This window comes from Vipera ursinii (assembly GCF_947247035.1).
Source record: "Vipera ursinii genome assembly, chromosome: 1".
NCBI lineage: Eukaryota > Metazoa > Chordata > Lepidosauria > Squamata > Viperidae > Vipera > Vipera ursinii.
Window position 1 is genome coordinate 279,643,653 of NC_139512.1, and position 18,239 is coordinate 279,661,891.

An 18,239-nucleotide genomic window follows, 5' to 3' on the forward strand; every position below is an offset into this window, starting at 1 on the left:
GAATGCTTGTTCTCATCTCCATTGTAAATCAGAGATCTTTTCTTGTTTCCTCTAATGTGTTTTTGTGATGAAATGTACACCTGGAGAATCAGTGGACAAGATTTTTGGCAACAGAGAGCTTTCCCAGAGAGAAGCCCAGATTAAAGAGACTACAGTTCTGAGCTGGATGGAAGAAGGGGGAAGAAGTTCAGGGTAGTCACATCGTGGAATTGCTCAGGATGTGTCTAGTAGGTTAGAAGGTTGTAGCTTGGCAAGATTCTGTCCATTAGATCAGAGTTCCCCAACCTTTCCAGGTTTGCAGACCAGCTGGGCTGGGAAAGAAGGGATGGTTCCATGTGAACGGCAAGTAAACTGCTAATGCAAGTGCAGTGTGTACATGCATACTTGCTCTCTGCTTGCGCAAATGGAGTACGTGCGTGCTTGCCCACTGCTCGCACTCTTAACTGCTGCTCCCATAAGTGGGAATTTGTGTGCACACATATGCGCTCGCCCACCACTTCCATGGCCTGGTTTTGAAGGGCTTAAGGCCTGGTAGTTGGCTAGGGCCTGGGGTTGGGGACCTCTGCATTAGATGGAAGCAAATAAAGGATGCACTTCATTAGATTTCGCTGTGTCGTCTTTGGGCTTGGGCCTGATCATTTCAAAGTTATAACTTTTTACGAAGCTCTGCATTTCCTCATCAGAAGATGAGCTTCTTTATTTTGAACATCAATTTTAATTCAAAGTCACCTTGATCGGTTCTCAGCTAAAATTAAATATTTTTGTAATATTTATTTACATGAAAATGTAGCCATGGAGAACTGATCATAGTTAATCTAATTTGAATAGAAAAAAATCACCAAATTAATATTGTGTATGTTAGATAATGTCAATGGGAATTATATTAAGTTGTTACATAAAATAAGCTGTTGAAAATGTAAATTACTGATTTGGGGAAAAAATGCTTGTTGCTGCTTTGTTGGCTTCACAAACAACCATCTACTCACAAACTTTTCCGCATACTTTTTTGTTAATTTTGTTTCCAGTCCCTGCCTATTTTCAGTAGGCAATATACTAATATGTTGCTGTTTGGTGAAAATGGCTTGTTGAAATGTTTCAGTATTCCTGTTTAAAAAGATAAAAGTCACCTTGGAATAGAGCTTGACTTCTAGTTAATTGATTGGACAATCCATTGAATTTTCTTGGCATGAACAAGAAGTAATTTCCTATTACCCTTTTGTGCGATTAATTTTTTTGTACTACCAATTTATCCATTTATATATGTATGTATATTTAAATTTTATTCATTCATTCACTCATTCAGCTTTGGTGCTGTTGAATTCCAAAATCCCTGACTACCTTTCTTTATGGGTAGTGATGGCTGAAGATGTTTCAAGCACAAATAGGAAAAACATGTTAACTCCACACGTAAGATTTATTTTTTGTTTCTTTTATACATACATACATGTACACACACACACACACACACACACACACACACCCCTACCTACCAAGGGCTAGAACAAAACAGATCAAATCAAAATAAACAGTTCTGAGGCCAAAGATTAAGCTGCAAAACGCAACAGAAATCAAAGCATGTCTATACCTTCACTCAATTACTCCAAGCTTTCTCAATAATAGGTGTATAATGTAGGAGAGATCATATTGCTGATGCCTATATGATCACCAAAGGACTCATGTAGTCCTTAAAGTACTATACTGAATAAGCATCTGTTTCCAGTACAAATTCAAAGTACTGATTATTATCATTAAAGAGTGCTTCAGGCTTTATGAGAGAAAGCCAGCAGTTTAAATCTCTACTAAACAGAAGAAATGAGCAGTACTTAGGGTTTCTTTTCCTAGGTCTATTGTATTGCAGCTGCAAAATTTAAATATCGTGTAGGAGTTGAATGGCCAAAATTTAAGTAAATTATATATCCATACATGGATGGACATTATTATGGGACCGATTCACAATTCGATAGCATGGCGGACATTCTAGATATGGAATTGTTTGAACTGGTGCATCCCCAATGCAACTCAGAGCAATTTTATTAGTGAGGAACTGTATAGACAGTTCATAATGGAGTTCATATGTGTGTAACCTGGAGTCATTGAACACTTTTTATTAAAAATTTTATAAAAGTTACAATATAAACCCAGCCCACCCCACCCTCCCCCTTCCTCCTCCCTCGCTTCCCAGAGTTGAATACAGGGTTACAAATAAAATAAACATAATCTAACTAACATTAACCAACTATGTAAGTAACCAAGTTCTTAATGCGCTTTAACTCCCTTTAAACTAAAAATACAAACCAAGTTAGAATATACATACCAATAACATAAACAAATAACATCCTTATTATTAAACTAATCAAAAATTTCACTATAATAAACTACTAATAAAAATAACAATATAAAATCTATTCGTAAGCTAAATGAAACTTTTTTGTGCCACTTGTATTTAAGCTCTCTGATCTTATATTTCATTTGCAACTATCCCATAAACTATCAACTGCTATGAGGCCTCTAACACTGCCAGAAGCCTGCGACAGTGGCATGATTATTTTTCTTTCAAAATTTTTTAGGGGGTTAGGGAGGCGGGAGGGTTCTTTTGGTTGTTTGGATAAGGGGGGCTACCCAACTACCGCTGTTCTGGCTAGGGCCGACGGAGATCGCAGGGGGGAGGAGCGGGGGTCGGTCACCTCCGGGGCTCCAGGGCTGGTCGTGGGGCTACCTATTCCCACGACATCAGGGAATGGCAGCAGATGGAGGAGCAGAGGGCCGTATCGATCTCAGGGAAGGCCTCTCCGCTGCTTACAAGCGGTGAGGCACTCCGACCCTCTGGCTCTACCCCAAGGTCCCGGGAGTGAGGGTGTGCAGCCCCCTGAGCTCCGGCTGGTGTATTTGAACGCCAGGTCCGTCTCTAATAAGGCTCCTCTCGTTCGTGAACTGGTCGAGGGTGAGCAGGCGGACCTGGCTTGCATCACGGAGACTTGGTTGGGCCCAGAGGGCGGGATTCCTCTGGTTGATCTTTGCCCACCAGGTTTCCGGGTGCTGCACCGGCCTCGGGCTCAGGGTAGGGGTGGGGGTGTGGCTGTTGTTATGAGGGAGACCTTGTGTCCGCGGGAGGCCACTGTTCCTCAGATAGTCGGGTGTGAGTCTCTCTTTTTGAGATGCGGCCCTGGTGCGCAGTTGGGCTTGCTGCTGGTGTACCTTTCGCCTAGTCACGCAGCAGCAGCCCTGCCTGAGCTGCTCGATGTCCTCTCTGGGCTGGTGGTTGAGTTCCCGAAACTTATAGTTTTGGGGGACTTCAACCTACCATCGCTGGGAGGATCATCTGAGTTGGCCCGGGAGTTCATGGCTTCCATGACGGCCATGGACCTGACGCAGGTAATTTCGGGACCGACTCATGAGGGAGGCCACACCCTTGACCTAGTTTTCTTATCTGGACGGTGGTTAGATGATCTTGGTGGGGGCTCTCCAATTATTATGCCCCTGTCATGGACCGATCATCATCTCCTGCGGCTGGTCTTCCGTTTTGCCACCCCCCGCCGTGGGTGTTTGGAACCAATTAAATGGTACCGCCCCAGACGCTTAATGGATCCCCAGAGGTTCCAGGCAGCTCTGGGGTCCCCACCTGCCTCCCTTGCTCACAGCTCGGCAGATGCCTTAGTGGAAGCCTGGGAAAGGACGGCCACTGAGGCTCTTGACCGAGTTGTACCCCTGCGGCCCCTGACCCGGTGCAGATCCCGTCGAGCTCCATGGTTCTCTGCGGAGCTTCGGGAGATGAAGCGTCGGAGACGGGGCCTAGAGAGCGGTTGGAGGTCCAGCCGATCCGAATCCGACCGATTGCGACTAAGAGCCTATATTAGGTCTTATCTCGCTGCGATAAGGGAGGCGAGGTCTAACCACTTCGCCACCCTTATCGCGTCCGCAGATAATCGCCCGGCCGCCCTGTTTAGGGTGACTCGCTCCCTCCTAAATCAGGAGGTGAGGGAGGATCCCTTGCAGGGCCGTGCCGAGGAGTTTAACCAACATCTGTTGGACAAAATCGCTCGGATTCGGACCGGTCTGGACTCTGACTGGGCAGAGTCTGACGATCAGGACACGGGTGGTCTTGTCGATATCACCTGGGAGGAGTTTGATTCTGTGACTCCGGAGGAAGTGGACAGGATCATGGGGAGGCTGAGCACCACCACATGTTTATTGGACCCGTGCCCTTCCTGGCTGGTCTATGCAGCCCGGGAGAGGACACGCAGCTGGTTCCAGGCAGTTATATCGGCTTCTTTGAGTGAGGGTATCTTCCCCGCCGTCTTGAAGGAGGCGGTGGTGAGGCCTCTCCTCAAGAAGCCTGCCCTGGACCCAGCTGTATTGAACAACTTTCGTCCTGTTTCCAACCTCCGCTTTCTTGCGAAGGTTGTTGAGAGTGTGGTGGCGCATCAGCTCCCTCTGGTCCTGGATGAAGCGGATTATCTAGACCCTTACCAATCGGGTTTCAGGCCCGGGCACAGCACGGAGACGGCATTGGTCGCGCTGGTGAATGATCTCTGGAGGGCTCGGGACAGAGGGCATTCCTCTGTTCTAGTCCTATTAGACCTCTCGGCGGCTTTCGATACCATCGACCATGGTATCTTGCTGCGGCGTCTCAGGGGATTGGGAGTGGGAGGCACAGTTTTACAGTGGTTCTCCTCCTATCTCTTGGGACGTTCGCAGTCGGTGTTGGCAGGGGGGCAGAGGTCGACCGCGAGGTCTCTCATTTGTGGAGTTCCTCAGGGGTCGGTCCTCTCGCCTCTCCTGTTCAACATCTACATGAAGCCGCTGGGTGAGATCATTCGTGGCTTTGGAGTTGGGTATCATCAGTACGCTGATGATACCCAACTTTTCTTTTCGACCCCAAACCACCCCAGTGATGCCCTCAACGTGATGTCCCGTTGCCTGGAGGCGGTTCGGGTCTGGATGGGGAGGAACAGACTTCAACTCAACCCCGACAAGACTGAGTGGCTTTGCATACCTTCATCCCGGGTTTATTCGGACATTCCACCTCTGGCTATGGGGGGTGAACTATTACCCCCCGTAGATAGGGCTCGCAACTTGGGAGTCCTCCTAGATTCACGGCTCACCTTAGAAGACCACATAGGAGCTGTGACTAGGGGGGCCTTCGCCCAGGTTCGCCTGGTGCGCCAGTTGCGGCCCTATCTTAGCCGGGATGATTTGTGCACGGTCACTCATGCGCTCGTGTCCTCTCGTCTGGACTACTGCAACGCTCTCTACATGGGGCTGCCCTTGAGGACCACCCGGAAGCTCCAACTGGTACAGAATGCAGCCGCGAGTGTGGTGTTGGGAGTCTCCCGATACTCCCACGTTACACCTCTGCTCCGTGAGCTGCATTGGTTGCCAGTTGTCTTCCGGGTGAGATTCAAGGTACTGGTAACGGTGTTTAAAGCCCTCCATGGCATGGGGCCGGAGTACCTCAGGGAACATCTGCTGCCGGCATCAAGCTCCCTGCGCCCTGTGCGTTCCCACAGAGAGGGCCTCCTCAGGGTGCCACCGATCAGAGAATGTCGATTGGTGGCCCCCAGGGGGAGATCCTTCTCTGTGGGCGCTCCGGAGCTGTGGAATCAGCTACCGGTAGAGCTCCGGATGGCGCCCGATCTTCGCTCCTTTCGTCGCGATCTCAAGACATTTTTGTTTGTACAAGCTGGCCTAGCTTGATGGGGATCGGTGGGGTTGTTTTATTTTTGGTTTTTTTAATTTTATCTCGGGGTTTTTTAGAACTGTACTTCTATTGTTTTTAATTAGGGCAATTGTTTAATCACCTTTTAATGTTTGTATTGGCTATTTTATTCTGCCCTGTGAACCGCCCTGAGTCCTCAGGGAGAAGGGCGGTATATAAATGTTATTAAATTAAATTAAATTAAATTAAATAATGGGGCTTGCAAAAAGTGGGGCGGGCGGCGGCAGCTGCTCACGGCGCTTAACAAAAGCAATCAGGACAAGGCCACTATCAAGCCCCAGGCTCGACAATCAACTTGGTGGGTGTGGGGGGAGGAATCCACACAGCAAACCAGCTGATCGGCAGAGCAATGAGTGGCTGGCTTTGGTGCGTCTTCCCAGAGTCTTAGCCTCCCAGCTGATTGGCGGAACAACGAGCAGCTGGCAGGCCAAGTACCTGGGTTGCTGCACGGATTGCCCCCCCACAACCATTTGATTGTCGAACCTGGGGCTTCATAGCGGCCTTGCCCTGCTTCTTCTTGCCCGGTGCCATGAGTAGCTGCTGCCGCCTGCCCTGCTTTTTGCAGGCGATGCCACGTACCACCAGCCAGGTGTTTGCGTACCACTAGTGGTACGCGTACCACCGGTTGAAAAGCCATGATCTAAGAGTCTCTAGGAGTCTTGGAATATACTTTAATGCGACTAGGCTATGTAGCAGATCTTGAAAGCCAAAGACTTCAACTTGGCAAACTTGTTTTGCATTTTTTTCTCATAGTTTCTTTTTTCCTGGGACTCAGATATTTTTTCTTCAACAATTCAGCTTTTCTCTCTTTATTTTCAGAGTTAAACCCCCATTCCTGCACATTACATCACTATGTACATTCTTTCACTTTTTTCAACATTGTGGTTTCTTCCAGATATCTGTTGGGTGACTTAAAAAAACTACAGGCTGCTGATAGGGAAATAATACCATTTTGTATTTGTAAGCCTTGTATATTTTCTTATCGCACAAACACAAACAAAAATCAATTAAAAAGGAAAGGGAACAATTAGCCAGTACAGTATATGCACTAGCAAACATAGTGTTATCTAGAGTCATTTAAGCATTACTATGCTAGTAATATAGGGACGCGGTGGCTCAGTGGGTTAAGACGCTGAGCTTGTCGATCAGAAGGTCGGCAGTTTGGCGGGTTGAATCCCGAGTGCCGCGTAGCAGAGTGAGCGCCTGCTACTCGTCCCAGCTTCTGCCAACCTAGCAGTTCGAAAGCACGTAAAAATGCAAGTAGAAAAATAGGGACCACTACGGTGGGAAGGTAACAGCGTTCCGTGCGCCTTTGGCGTCCAGTCATGCCGGCCACATGACCACGGAGACGTCCTCGGACAAGCGCTGGCTCTTCGGCTTTGAAACGGAGATGAGCACCGGCCCCTAGAGTCGGAAACGACTAGCACGCATGTGCGGGGGAACCTTTACCTTTACCTTTACCTATGCTAGTAATGGAAGGGACATGGTGGCTCAGTGGGTTAGGACACTGAGCTTGTTGATCAAATGGTCGGTAGTCTGGTGGGTCGAATCCTGAGTGCCACGTAACAGAGTGAGTGCCTGTTACTCGTCCCACCTTCTGCCAGCCTAGCAGTTTGAAAGCACGTAAAAAATGCAAGTAGAAAAATAGGGACCACTACGGTGGGAAGGTAACAGTGTTCCGTGCACCTTTGGCATCTAGTCATGCTGGCCACATGACCACGGAGACGTCCTCGGACAAGTGCTGGCTCTTTGGCTTTGAAATGGAGATGAGCACCACCCCCTAGAGTTGGAAACGACTAGCACACATGTGTGGGGGAAATTTTACCTTTACCTTTATGCTAGTAATAAGGACAGGATTTCCATCACTTCAGTGACAGTTGAATGATGCTACAATGACAATTCAAGTCTTAACTACCAGGAAAGTGGTCTTAATGACTTTTCATTCAGAAGAAATCCCTACTAACTGAGCAGTAATTTCTAGACTGTTTACACTTCTTTGATGAGGGCAGTACCACTAGTCTTAAAGATGACTATCTAAAATACTAGTAGAGGACTATATAAACAGTGCTGAAACAACCACAAAATGAATTAAGGCCTTCTACAGTCAGAGTACATGATCTATTATTAAGCTGTGTATTGTCCCCTATGAGCTAGTAGCTGAAAGCCATTTTGTGCATGCTTCACAATGCCACAATGATAAAGTAATAATTAGCATTATTCAATCCTCCACACATCCCACTAAGGCAAAATAAAACTAAAATAATAGGCATGCTTCTCTCCCTGTGCTACCCAAGAAATGATGTTGATGGCCAGAAGAACATGTTACTAATTAGATCTGGACCAGCGACTCAGCCTGGGATTACAGTTTCTGCAATTTGCTTGAATTGTACAACTTAAATATCAGATAACATTAAGCTCTATATTTTCCATAGAATGCTGTCTTGAGAATATATTGATTCCTTAAGTGTTGGATTACTTCAGAGCCAGAGCAGGTCAAAAGGAGAATTTTACATTTTGTTTTTCCTGCTGACCTTTGAAAAACTGGATTCCATAGTTACATAGAGAGACCTGAATCACCTTCAAGGATCCAAATAGAACTTCATGAACTACACTTGAAGTGCATTTTAAATTGGATTGTAAAGAATAGGGGGAAAAGTGAAGATGCAATTGCATTTTATTGGCATTTCTCAATTAAAAAATAGACCATAGAAATGGGATTCAGAAATTTACTGAAAGTCTGACTGATTTTTTGTAGAGTCTGCAAGTTTTGATGAAAATATGGAACTTGCCCCTGAAACTTTTTTAAAGAGTCAGGGCTTCAATAGCATGGACCACCACTTGAATATGAACCGGCAATGTGTAACAGCAGCCAAAAAAGCTAATATAATCCTTGGTTGTATAAACAGAGGCATAGAATTAAAATCAAGTGGTATTAGTACCACTTTATAAATCCTTATTAAGGCCACACTATGGAATACTGCATCCAGTTTGGTCACTAGATTACAAAAAACATGTTAAAATTTTGGAAAAAGTGCAAAGAAGAGCAACTAAGATGATTAAAGGCCTGGAGACCAACACATATGAAGAGAAAAGTCTAGAGAAAAGAATAAATAGGGCGGACATGATAGCAGTGTTCCAGTATTTGAGAGGTTGCCACAAAGAGGAGGGGGTCAACTTATTTTCCAAAGCATCAGAAGACAAGACAAGAAATGGTTGGAAACTAATCAAGGAGAGAAGCAACCTGAAATTAAGGAGAAACTTCAAAACAGTGAGAGCAATTAACCAGTGGAACAGCTTGCCATCAGAAGTTGTGAGTGCTTTTCACTGGAGGATTTTAAGAAGAGACTGGACAATCACTAGTCTGAAATGGTATAGGCCAGGGGTGTCAAACTCACAAAGTCATGTGATGTGTCGCGACGTATTGTGACTTTTTTCCATTGCCGGTAATGGGGTGGGTACAGTTTTGGCATGATGCATCTGGCCCATGGGCCGGCAGTTTGACACCCCTGGTATAGGGTCTCCTGCTTGAGCAGGGGGTTGGACTGGAAGTCCTCCAAGGTCCCTTCCTCCAATAGACCTCCAAGATCCATTCTGATTGAAGCCACCCTCTTAAATTTTGGAAACCTCTTTCAGCAGACACCCTGCCGTTGGGTAATATGTGAGCCCCAAAACCTTAGATATAGCCAAAAGAGACCTCCATAAGTTTTTCTAATTTGTAATGTTGTAATATTATAGAGGGACGCGGTGGCTCAGTGGGTTAGGACGCTGAGCTTGTCGATCAGAAGGTTGGCAGTTTGGTGGGTCGAATCCCAAGTGCCGCGTAGCAGAGTGAGCACCTGTTACTCGTCCCAGCTTCTGCCCACCTAACAGTTCGAAAGCACATAAAAATGCAAGTAGAAAAATAGGGACCACTACGGTGGGAAGGTAACAGTGTTCCGTGCGCCTCTGGCGTCTAGTCATGCCGGCCACATGACCACGGAGACATCCTTGGATAAGCGCTGGCTCTTCGGCTTTGAAACGGAGATGAGCACTGGCCCCTAGAGTTGGAAATGACTAGCACGCATGTGTGGGGGAACCTTTACCTTTACCTAATATTATAGAAGGACAAAACTATTACATTTGCTATGACAAATACAAACATTTTCCTTTCACCCACTGAATAGTTTCTGGAAGTGAATTGTTTCTCTATAAATTTAATGTGGCTCTCAGTCCAGAAAAAAAATGTCAGTCCCTTGGTTAAATCTTTGCTTTTGATGTTCCCCCACATAATGATATCTTGTTCAAATCTCCTCCAGAGACTTTTAAAATAATTCCAGGTTCTACAGTATATATCTCTTTAAATTCACTTTGGTAATTATATAGCTTGAGCTACATCTATGAATTAAACACTTAAACATCAAAGCAAATTGACTCAATGTATTTTGAGGTCGCAGATAAATTCACAATCTAGACAAATAAGTTGGAGCTTTAGAATTGGCATCCATGTCATAGAAAAGGTTTTAGAACCCATTTTTATTTTTACCATTAAAATGTTTGATGTCTTAACATTTAGTACCCAGGGAGAACTGGTCTTAATATAGTCCTGGCCATTTATTAAGATTAAAAGAGGAATGTTTATGGAGATTCTCAGTCATCCAGGTCATAGTTGTCCCAAAGATGCTTTTTCAGGAGGCAACTTGGATGAGAAGCTAAATGTCTTCAAAGAAAAAGAAGAAAACCCAGTTGCCTCCTGAAAAAGCATCTTTGGGATTACAAGAGGAGGATTTTCTTTAGATGTCCCTGCATTGGAGGCAAGACAAATGAATCGTCACTGGATGAATCTTCTAGACCAGGGGTGTCAAACTCAATTTCACTGAGGGCCGCATCAGCATTGTGGTTGCCCTCAGGGGGCCGGGTGGGTATGGTCTGGGTGGGCGTGGCCTACTGGGTGGGTGTGGCTAGAGTGCGTATGGCCTACTGGGTGGGCGTGGCCAGCTCTACATCATTCGCATCAAGGGTGCCTATGGGGGCCTGGGCAGGAGTGGGACAGATTTGAGGGTCTCTGGCAGAAGAAGGGTCTCTGGGCCAGGGCCATGGCAGTGGGGGCTGTTCCCTCACTGTTTCCAGGATGGCTTCGCGGGCCACATGAAACCACTTCGCGGGCCGGATCCGGCCCCCGGGCCTTGTGTTTGACATGTCTGTTCTAGACCTTTTTGCAGTAGATCATCATATTACATTCCAAATATTGGCTACTTAGTTCTAAGATATAATACAAAATGGCAGATCTTGCCACATGAGGTTTATTCATTCATTCAATTACTATTCCCTCCAATTTTTTTTAAAATAAACCTATTACAGCCATAGGGCCAGAAACAGTAAAATATCCAATTATAGGCTACATGCATACATACATACATATGTGAGATCATGGGTGAGATCATTCATGGTTTTGGGGTGGGGTATCATCAGTACGCTGATGATACCCAACTCTTTCTTTCCACCCCGAACCAACCCAGCGATACTGTGATGTCGCTGTGACGTCCCGTTGCCTGGAGGCGGTCCAGGTCTGGATGGGGAGAAACAGGCTTCGTCTCAATCCCGCCAAGACTGAGTGGCTGTGCATATCGGCATCTCAGGCTAACCAGACTATTCCACCTCTAACGATGGGGGGTGAGGTGTTACCCCCCATTGATAGGGCTCACAACTTGGGCGTCCTCCTGGATTCACGACTCAATTTTGAAGACCATATAGGAGACGTGACCAGGGGGGCATTTGCCCAGGTTTGTCTGGTGCGCCAGTTGAGACCCTATCTGGACCGAGATGCCCTACACACAGTCACTCACGCGCTCGTGACCTCCCGTTTAGACTACTGCAACACTCTCTACATGGGGCTGCCCTTGAGGACCACTCGGAGGCTTCAGCTGGTGCAGAATGCGGCTGCGCGAGTTGTGATGGGGGTTTCCCGATACTCCCATGTAACACCTCTACTCCGCGAGCTGCATTGGCTCCCGGTTGCCCTCCGAGTTAGATTCAAGGTGCTGGTGATGACCTATAAAGCCCTAAATGGCTTGGGTCCGGGATATCTGAGGGAACACCTGCTGCCGGCATCAAGCTCCCTTCGTCCAGTGCGCTCCCACAGGGAGGGTCTTCTCAGGGTACCACCGGTAAGAGATTGCCGGCGGACAATACCCAGGGATAGGGCCTTCTCAGTGGGTGCGCCTGCCCTTTGGAACCAGCTGCCAGTGGAGCTTAGGACTGCCCCCGACCTCCGTTCATTCCGCCTGGGCTCTCTGGCCCAGGCTGAGAATTTTAATTTTAATTTTAACTGGGGTTTTATTTGTTCAGGGACGGATATAATTTTTTTAACTGTTTTTAACTTTTGTATTTTTTGTTTTAATCACCCTGTAAACCGCCCTGAGTCCTTCGGGAAAGGGCGGTATATAAATATAATAAAATAAATAAATAAATATATATATAAAAAGGCACTGAGCATGATCCAATCCAATTTTCTTTCCCTCCAGAAAAAAGCCCAAATGGCTGACAAGAATAGCTAATACTAATTAGGAGGGATAATATGAAAAAAAATGATAATTAGAGTGTTGCAATAAATTTATAAATAAATGTTTGCTTTAGTTTTTATTATTTATTTTGTAAATATTAAATTCATGAATATCAATAGAAGAACTATTCAGAGTAAAGATATTTACCTTTATCAAAGATTTCTGAATGAAAGTTTGCCTTATAAAAACTTATTTTCTACCTAGGTTGCTCATCATCAATCTAGTCAACAAGGATCACTCTTCAGAAAAGCAAGGAACTGGATACCACCTGGGTCATGTGGACCTATTTGGAGAGCTGTGAGAACTTTCTATACTTGAGATCACTAAAGAAACTTCTCTCTTTGAATGCTGTGCTGGGTATCACAGAATCAACTGTAGTATGCAGTTTGCTAAAACTAGGATCAATTTTTAAAGGTTGGGAATAACATTTTGCGTTCTGATTTACAGTAAAGCATTTTCCCAGTACGTCTTTCATTTAAATTTATAATGTCACATTTCCTCCCGTTGTCTGTTTTATTTTTATTTACTTCAGACACTAACTATCTCTGTAGTTATTATTTTATATTATCTAGTAACATTTTCTTCCTCCATAATGATGCACTGTGTATGGCATACTTGGGCCTGAAAACCCTACAATAGCATAAATTAGACTACGACTATGGATGATTTAGGAGTTCCAGTATTTTTTGTGCTTATGAGATTTCATAGCTGCAGTTTTCAAACCTTTAATCAGATCTTTCATGCTAACTATGTTTTTGAAAATAAACTTTAAATTATCCTTGGGGGTATGTGTGTGTTAAACTCAACTGAATCTGTATTTTGAAAATAATAACAGCAATTAAATCTTTATCAGTATGAATAATATACATCCAGCAGCTGCATACCATAGTAGTAGGACACTGCCTTTGATGAGGAAGATTAGGGTTCAAATCCTGGCTGGTGTCTCTCCTACCAGTAGGAGTCTTTGAATAAGATCCCTTAATGCTTCACCTGCCTACTTCAAATATGAGAGTGACATAAACTAAGAGAGTCATGCTGGCTCAGACATTGTTAATTAACAAGGTCCACTTTAGGACTGATTACAGATACAAGCTCAAAAATGGCACTGCCTTCAGGCACCTCCTCTACATGAACAACATCCAGCTGTATACTAAGAGTGAATGAGACATCAGTTCACTGATCCACTTTACAGTGAGGACACTGGGATGTCATTAAGGCTGGAGAAGTGTGGCTGGATAGTAGTCTAGAGGGAAAGTAGTTAAGACTGAAGAGGGAAAGTAGTTAAGACTGAAGTTGGCCACAGCAGATATTCAAACCAGCTACAAGTACTCTGATATCCCACAGTCATATTGGAACCATGTGGAGGAGGCAAGAAAGGCAGTAACATCTAAGTAGCTACAAAGGATAAGATGGGTTCTGAGGAGCCAGCTCAATGGGGAAAAAAAAGAATCCATGCCATCAGGATGCATGCTTTGCCAGTATAATAAGCAGTGATCACAATAAACCAAGAACAGGCATCTAGCACCATATCCATAGAAGCAAAAGTCTACTACATACTGGACTGAGGTACACATTATGCAGAGAGGTCTTATAGACTCCAACACCGAGTGGCAGGGCGTAAGATGCAGGCAGGATCAACATACACTGAACGGCACAACCAAGTAATTGGCATGGTTCATCTATATACTGTATTGGCTAGATCCTCCCAATCTCAGATGGGAGATTCTACTAAAGATTGTGGAGAAAAACAGGAATAGGATCTGTGTGACTTTCTGATTCAGATGACAGGCAGGTGCTGGCCAATCAACTGGACCCCATAGTAGTAGACAAGGACCCAAGAAAGCAGTGCTGATAGATGTACGTAGTGGTTCCAAATGACAGCAACATCAGGAAGAAGGAGTATGAGAAGCTGGAAAAGTACCCGGGCTTGAACTAGGAACTAGAGAGAATGTAGAAATTAAAAGCAAAGTGGTCCCAGTGGTGGCATAAGCACTTGGGGTTGTGACTCCTAAGATGGAAGAGTGGGTCCAATAGATCCCAAGAACAACATCAGAGTTTTCTGTCCAGAAGAGTGCAGTGTTAGGAGGCAAGATATAAATCCATAAGTGCTTTACAGAATAACTAGAAATGGGCAAACATGTAACTACCTAACTTTTTAAACTGGCTTATTATTTAACCTAAATAGGAAAAAAGGCTTCAAGAGGCCACAAATAAGTCATACTGAAGCCTTGGTAATTCTTCCAAATTGCTCAGCAAGTGCTTTGTATTATGCATAGTAAAACTGCTGCAGCTAACTTCCATACCAACACCCACATACTGAGCCCTGTTGACACTCCAACATAGTTACACATTTATAATGAAGTATGATATTAATTATGAGTTAAATCTCTTTCATCTATATAGCTTGATGGCTATATAGTCATATCAATCATTGTCACATCAATAACCTTTGCATGTCTCTAGATAATGTGGGGATCTTAAAGGCCTACTCTGATGCATTTTTTTTCATCAAACTCATGCTAATATTGTTTGTGTCCCCTTATTAATATATTACATCCCTTACTTTCATTATTTCTGACATTATTTACTTAACTTTTACTCATTTTTCCCCATTCTGGCTGCCTAAAGAAATATGGGATTGGTTTTAAGTTTGTGAAAAGCAAAATGGAGCACACTTGCCCAAAGCAATTCAGGCAACGGAAATAAAGTGACTTGCATCAGAGAACTTCCATTGCTCTCCTCAATAAAGCAATTCTGATAGCCTCAGATCGCTTTGAACATGTTCTGTTCTGCGCAGGAACAGACCAAAGCAGTAGCTTGAGTAGTTTTAGAATTTGTGCCAGTGCTGCAGAACCTGCAAAATCAATTGAGTCTTTAGTTCTTGTCAAAAGTTCTTCTCTGGATGAAGCATCATAAAGAATAATAGTTGAAAAGATAAGCAACTCTTATCATCGCCCCAACCCACCCCCTTCCCAAAAGTGATGGTTTGTGGCATTATGCAAGATTCTGCAGGACTGTGTGCAGTGTGTGCTGGAGATACCCAACCCAAATGATTTTTGGTGTCTTCTAAATGGATTCTAAATGGCCACTTTGGACATGCATCACTAACAAAGACTGCCCAGCCTTGAAATATCTTGAACTTTGATGGAAAAAGTTAAAAGAAGTGCTGAAGTAAAATGCACAGAAACATGATTAAGGCTACACGAGAAGCAACACGATTAAGATGTTCAGGGCTGTAAAACTGCAGACAAACTCTTTGCCACCATCTAACAGTCTCCCGGATGTCTGTACTCTTGAACTGGTAATTCTAAGGTGGTTACTCTCTTTCCTTCTTAGGGGTTAGGGCAGGGGTCGGCAACCTAAAAAAGGAAAAGAGCCACTGGGAACCGGTTCCATCACAAATTAAAAAAAGTGGGAGCCGCGTGCGTGTGTCCATGCACGCGCATGCGCAAAAAAGTTTTGCGCATGCGCAAAACGGTTTTTTGCGCATGCGTGGACTCACGCGGTTGCCAATTTTTTTTAAAAGTGAGCAGCTTTTTTAAAAGTGAGCAGCTTTGCAGACGGGCCGCAGCAGCTTACTCAAAGAGCAGCGCCCCTGCCCATTCTGAGAGGTGCGCGCGCACCTCTCCGAACGACCGGAGGTGCGCGCGCACCTCCCCAAACCTTTGGAGAGGTGCGCGCGTACCTCCGCGCGAACGGGCAGGGGCGCTGCTCTTTGAGGAAGCTGTAGCGGCCCGTCTGCAAAGCTGCCGAAAGCGGCAGCTTCGGAGACGGGCCGCGACAGCTTCCTCAAAGAGCGGCACCTCTGCCCGTTCGCGCGGAGGTACGCGCGCACCTCCGCCCATTCGGGGAGGTGCGTGCGCACCTCTCCAAACGGGCGGTGCCACTCTCCATTTGGAGCGGTGCGCGCGCACCGCTGCCCGTTCAAAGAGGTGCGCATGCACCGGGCGGCTGGGAGCCGCAGGAGACGGCTCAAAGAGCCGCATGCGGCTCCGGAGCCGCGGGTTGCCGACCCGTGGGTTAGGGGAACCACACTGGTCCTTAAAGTAGCTTTGGCAGATGCTTATTTGAGGCTTCTTGAAAGCAAATTACCCCTCTGAAAGCATTATACAGCCTTGAATATTTTCCCCCATGAATTCCAGTTCACTTGTGCTTCTCATGAATATTCAAATATAAGCTTAGTTTTTGAACTGCCATCTGAAAGGAAAGCTCTTTCTTCCTTCTGCAATAATTCTGTCCTGCTATGATAGGCAGTGAGCCACAAAATGTTGATAACAAAATTAGTTCATTTTTAAGTTGGTATGAGACTATTTATTTATTTATTTATTTATTTATTTATCTATTTAAGCTGTTTAATTCAACCATTCAGTTGCATTAGCCAACTGTGAAAATAATGCAGCATGGCTGAGCTATATCCTTGAAGAATAATAGCACAACTGACTAGCCATGTTCCTTTGAGCTACTTTAAAAAAACTTGGAATTGCAGTCTCAAAAAAAAAATCACTCCAGAGGATTTGGACTTTCTGAAACTGAAAGGTTTACTTCATATAACATTAAATGCAAATTCTGAAACCTTTTTCCAGTTTTGAATTTGGTGGTTGATGTGGAAAATGTTCTGGTCTTCAATTTTAGTTACTCATAGAAGGGGGAAAAAAAGGCTGTTGTGGTTTATTTGTTTTGGGATTAAGTTTAAGCATGCTTATTTCTAAATGAGGATTAACAAAACTCAAGATGACATAACATGTCAATTGGACTTCCTAGAATACATTGGATCACAAAGTATGCTATTGTTCTGTACCAGCCTACTACTGGCCCTGCAGATAAGGCAGGGACAACCCCTTTACAAGAAGGCAAGAGGCTGGAACTAAGCCTGTCAAATTTATGGACACAAAAGCAAACAGAGCAAACCAAGACACGAACCATGAAACAGGAGCTATTCAAACGGTTGCCTTCAGCAAACCAGCCCTCCCACGCATTCCCCTTTTAAACAGTTCAGGGCGTGGCTTCTCTCTGCCTCCTTCCGAGGTGCCCCATTGCCTTCCTCTGTTTACTCCTGATTGACTGCCTCCTGCGTCGGGCATCCTTGAACAGGGCCAGCTGTGGGTCATCTTCATCCACGCTGTCAGGCTCACACAGCTGGGTCTGCGTCGTAACCAGGTGGGAGGGGCCTGGCTGAGGGCTCTCATCAGCAAGCTCTCCAACACCCTCAGCAACCTCTCCAACACCCCCCCTCCTCCTCTGAATCATCCGACCCAACTGCCGAACCCACAGGCTGACCCTGAATCACAACAGCTATTTAATTTTAGCCCCGCATAGCATGTTTTATAACCCAGCAATGCCAAGGAAACTAATGGATTTTAAAGGTTGCCAATGAGTTCTCCTACTACTGAAGCTACTACCTCTGAATATTCCTGCAAGCTGATCTAATCAATTTACAAGCCAAACTTGTGACAGTAGCCAATCAAAGAACTAACAAGGTTGACCCATTAGCTTGTGAAGCAGACTCAAAGCCAAAAGTTGTATATCCATAGGAGTGTATTTATTTATTTGCATTTTATGACTCCTGGCAATTTATAGTGGGACCACCATTCAAATACCTAAAACCAATTAAAAAAACATCAACTCAACTCAGCATTCAGAATCCTACATTCAAGGTGACTATCTTTATATATTAAAATTTGTGCAAAAGAGTTCTTTTCATTGCCTCCTGAAAATCAGCAGGGATGGTGCCATCTAAACCAGGGGTGTCAAACTCAATTTCATTGAGGGCCGCATCAGTATTGCGGTTGCCCTCAGGGGGCTGGGTGGGTATGGCCAGGGTGGGTGTGGCCTACTGGGTGGGTGTGGCTAGAGTGCCTATGGCCTACTGGGTGGGCGTGGCCAGCTCTACATCGTTCGCATCGAGGGTGCCTATGGGGGCCCAGGCAGGAGTGGGACACAACTGAGGGTCTCTGGCAGAAGGAGGGTCCCTGGGCCAGGGCCAA